The following is a 5,098-nucleotide window of genomic DNA, read 5'->3' as shown; positions in this document are numbered from 1 at the left end:
GCGTCAATTAGTAGATCGGTTTACTAATTCTTAGGTTACCAAGCAAAAGGGGCATATTCGGCTTCGATCATTCACCCATATAATGTAGTTTCAATTACTTGTGTCTATTTCATAAAACATTTATAAAACTGCATGTATTCTCATCCCAAAATATTAGATTTTAAAAGTGGGACTATAACTCACTTTCACAGATTTTTACTTCGTCGGGAAGTAAGACTTGGCCACTGGTCGATTCACGAACCTATAACAAATATGTACATATATATCAAAGTATGTTCACAATATATTTACAACATTTTTAATACGTTTTAATGTTTTAAGTTTATTAAGTCAGCTGTCCTCGTTAGTAACCTACAACTAGTTGTCCACAATTAGATGTACAGAAATAAATCGATATATATTAACTTGAATCAATCCACGACCCAGTGTATACACGTCTCAGGCTAGATCACAACTCAAAGTATATATATATTTGGAATCAACCCCAACCCTGTATAGCTAACTCCAACATTACTGCATATAGAGTGTCTATGGTTGTTCCAAATAATATATATACATGGGTCGATATGATATGTCAAAACATTTGCATATGTATCTATGGTATCCCAAGATTACATAATATATTAGAATACATGTAATACAATATAAGTTAGCTAGGATATGATTTGTATAGAATTTTACAATAATTCCCGTAGCTACAACAATCAAAAAATAACCAATCTTAGTTTTACCCATAACTTCTTCGTTTTAAATCCGTTTTGAGTGAATCAAATTGCTATGGTTTCATATTGAACTCTATTTTATGAATCTAAACAGAAAAGTATAGGTTTATAATTTGAAATATAAGTTACAAGTCGTTTTTGTAAGAGGTAGTCATTTCAGTCGAAAGAACGACGTCTTGATGACCATTTTGAAAAACATACTTCTACTTTGAGTTTAACCATGATTTTTGGATATAATTTCATGTTCATAAGAAAAATCATTTTCCCAGAAGGACAACTTTTAAATCAAAGTTTATCATAGTTTTTAATTATCAAACCCAAAACAGCCCGCGGTGTTACTACGACGGCGTATGTCCGGTTTTACTTTGTTTTTCGTGTTTCCAGGTTTTAAATCATTAAGTTAGCATATCATATAGATATAGGACATGTGTTAAGTTGATTTTAAAGGTCAAGTTAGAAGGATTAACTTTTGTTTGCGAACAAGTTTAGAATTAACTAAACTATGTTCTAGTGATTTCAAGTTTAAACCTTCGAATAAGATAGCTTTATATGTATGAATTGAATGATGTTATGAACATCATTACTATCTCAAGTCTTGTGGATAAACCTACTAGAAAATAGACAAATGGATCTAGCTTCAAAGAATCCTTGGATGGCTTGAAAGTTCTTGAAGTAGAATCATGACACGAAAACAAGTTCAAGTAAGATCATCACTCGAAATAAGATTGTTATAGTTATAGAAATTGAACCAAAGTTTGAATATGAGTATTACCTTGAATTAGAAAGATAACCTACTATAAATAACAAAGATTTCTTGAGGTTGGATGATCACTTTACAAGATTGGAAGTAAGCTAGCAAACTTGGAACTATTCTTGATTTTATGAAACTAGAACTTATAGAATTTATGAAGAACACTTAGAACTTGAAGATAGAACTTGAGAGAGATCAATTAGATGAAGAAAATTTAAGAATTAAAGTGTTTGTAGGTGTTTTTGGTCGTTGGTATATGGATTAGATATAAAGGATGTGTAATTTTGTTTACATGAAAATAAGTCATGAATGATTACTAATATTTTTGTAATTTTATGAGATATTTCATGCTAGTTGCCAAATGATGGTTCCCACATGTGTTAGATGACTCACATGTTCTGCTAAGAGCTGATCATTGGAGTGTATATACCAATAGTACATACATCTAAAAGCTGCGTATTGTACGAGTACGAATACGGGTGCATACGAGTAGAATTGTTGATGAAACTGAACGAGGATGTAATTGTAAGCATTTTTTGTAAGTAGAAGTATTTTGATAAGTGTATTAAAGTCTTTAAAAAGTGTATATATACATATTAAAACACTACATGTAATTACATTTTAACTGAGTCGTTAAGTCATCGTTAGTCGTTACATGTATATGTTGTTTTGAAACCTTTAGGTTAACGGTCTTGTTAAATATTGTTAACCCATTGTTTAGTATATCTAAAGAGATGTTAAATTGTTTCATTATCATGATATTATGATATATAATATATCTTAGTATGATATATATACAGTTAAATGTCGTTACAACGATAATCGTTACATATATGTCTCGTTTCGAAATCATTAAGTTAGTAGTCTTATTTTTATATATGTAGTTCATTGTTAATACACTTAATGATATATTTACTTATCATTTAACATAATTAACCAAGTGTATCAATATTTTAATATGATTCATATGTACTTAGTAAGACGTTGTTATAACGATAATCGTTATATATACCGTTTCGAGTTTCTTAATTCAATAAACTCAATTTTATGTAAATAACTCATTGCTAAAATACCTAAAGAGATACTTAATTATCATAATATCATGTTAACTATATATATAATCATATATATGTCATCATATAGTTTTTACAATTTTTAACGTTCATGAATCACCGGTCAACTTGGGTGGTCAATTATCTATATGAAACCTATTTCAATTAATCAAGTCTTAACAAGTTTGATTGCTTAACATGTTGGAAACACTTAATCATGTAAATAAAAATTTTATTTAATATATATAAACATGGAAAATTTCGGGTCACTACAGTACCTACCCGTTAAATAAATTTCGTCCCGAAATTTTAAGCAGTTGGAGGTGTTGACGTATCTTCCAGAAATAAGTGCGGGTATTTCTTCTTCATCTAATCTTCTCGTTCCCAGGTGAATTTGGGTCCTCTAGGAGCATTCCATCGAACTTTAACAATTGGTATCTTGTTTTGCTTAAGTCTTTTAACCTCACGATCCATTATTTCGACGGGTTCTTCAATGAATTGAAGTTTTTAGTTGATTTGAATTTCGTCTAACGGAAGAGTGAGATCTTTTTTAGCAAAACATTTCTTCAAATTCGAGACGTGGAAAGTGTTATGTACAGCCGCGAGTTGTTGAGGTAACTCAAGTCGGTAAGCTACTGGTCCGACACGATCAATAACCTTGAATGGTCCAATATACCTTGGGTTTAATTTCCCTCGTTTACCAAATCGAACAATGCCTTTCCAAGGTGCAACCTTAAGCATGACCATCTCTCTAATTTCAAATTCTATATCTTTTCTTTTAATGTCGGCGTAGCTCTTTTGTCGACTCTGGGCGGTTTTCAACTGTTGTTGAATTTGGATGATCTTCTTGGTAGTTTCTTGTATTATCTCCGGACCCGTAATCTGTCTATCCCCCACTTCACTCCAACAAATCGGAGACCTGCACTTTCTACCATAAAGTGCTTCAAACCGCACCATCTCAATGCTTGAATGGTAGCTGTTGTTGTAGGAAAATTCTGCTAACGGTAGATGTCGATCCCAACTGTTTTCGAAATCAATACCACATGCTCGTAGCATGTCTTCAAGCATTTGTATCATTCTTTTGCTCTGCCCATCAGTTTGTAGATGATAGGCAGTACTCATGTCTAGATGAGTTCCTAATGCTTGCTGTAATGTCTGCCAGAATCTTGAAATAAATCTTCCATCCCTATCAGAGATAATAGAGATTGGTATTCCATGTCTGGAGATGACTTCCTTCAAATACAGTCGTACTAACTTCTCCATCTTGTCATCTTCTCTTATTGGCAGGAAGTGTGCTGATTTGGTGAGACGATCAACTATTACCCAAATAGTATCAAAACCACTTGCAGTCCTTAGCAATTTAGTGATGAAATCTATGGTAATGTTTTCCCATTTCCATTATGGGATTTCGGGTTGTTAAAGTAGACCTGATGGTTTCTGATGCTCCGCTTTGACCATAGAACGCGTCAAACATTCCCCTACGTATTTAGTAACATCGGCTTTCATACCTGGCCACCAAAAATGTTTCTTTAGATCCTTGTACATCTTCCCCGTTCCAGGATGTATTGATTATCTGGTTTTATAAGCTTCTCTAACTACCATTTCTCTCATATCTCCAAATTTTGGTACCCAAATTCTTTCAGCCCTATACCGGGTTCTGTCTTCCCGAATATTAAGATGCTTCTCTGATCCTTTGGGTATTTCATCCTTTAGGTTTCCCTCTTTTAGAACTCCTTGTTGCGCCTCCTTTATTTGAGTAGTAAGGTTAGTGTTAATCATTATATTCATAGATTTTACACGAATGGGTTCTCTGTCCTTTCTGCTCAAGGCGTCGGCTACCACATTTGCCTTCCCTAGGTGGTAACGAATCTCAAAGTCGTAATCATTTAATAATTCAATCCATCAGCGCTGCCTCATGTTCAGTTGTTTCTAATTAAATATGTGTTGAAGACTTTTGTGGTCGGTATATATAATACTTTTGACCCCATATAAGTAGTGCCTCCAATTCTTTAATGCAAAAACAACCGTGCCTAATTCCAAATCATGCGTCGTATAATTCTGCTCGTGAATCTTCAATTGTCTAGACGCATAAGCAATTACTTTCGTTCGTTGCATTAATACACAATCGAGACCTTGCTTTGAGGCGTCACAATATATCACAAAATCATCATTCCCTTCAGGTAATGACAATATAGGTGCCGTAGTTAACTTTTTCTTCAACAATTGAAAAGCTTTTTCTTGTTCATCCTTCCATTCAAATTTCCTCCTTTTATGCGTTAATGCGGTCAAGGGTTTTGCTATTTTAGAAAAATCTTGGATGAATCTCCTGTAATAACCAACTAGTCCTAAAAACTGACGTATGTGTTTCAGAGTTTTCGGGGTTTCCCACTTTTCAACGGTTTCAATCTTTGCTGGATCCACCTGAATACCTTCTTTGTTCACTATGTGACCGAGGAATTGAACTTCTTCCAACCAAAATGCACACTTTGAAAACTTGGCGTACAGTTTTTCTTTTCTCAGCAACTCTAGCACTTTTCTCAAATGTTCTTCGTGCTCTTGATCATTCTTCGAGT

Source organism: Rutidosis leptorrhynchoides, chromosome 9, assembly GCF_046630445.1.
Source record: "Rutidosis leptorrhynchoides isolate AG116_Rl617_1_P2 chromosome 9, CSIRO_AGI_Rlap_v1, whole genome shotgun sequence".
Classification (NCBI taxonomy): Eukaryota; Viridiplantae; Streptophyta; class Magnoliopsida; order Asterales; family Asteraceae; genus Rutidosis; species Rutidosis leptorrhynchoides.
Note: the sequence above shows the minus strand (reverse complement) of the source record.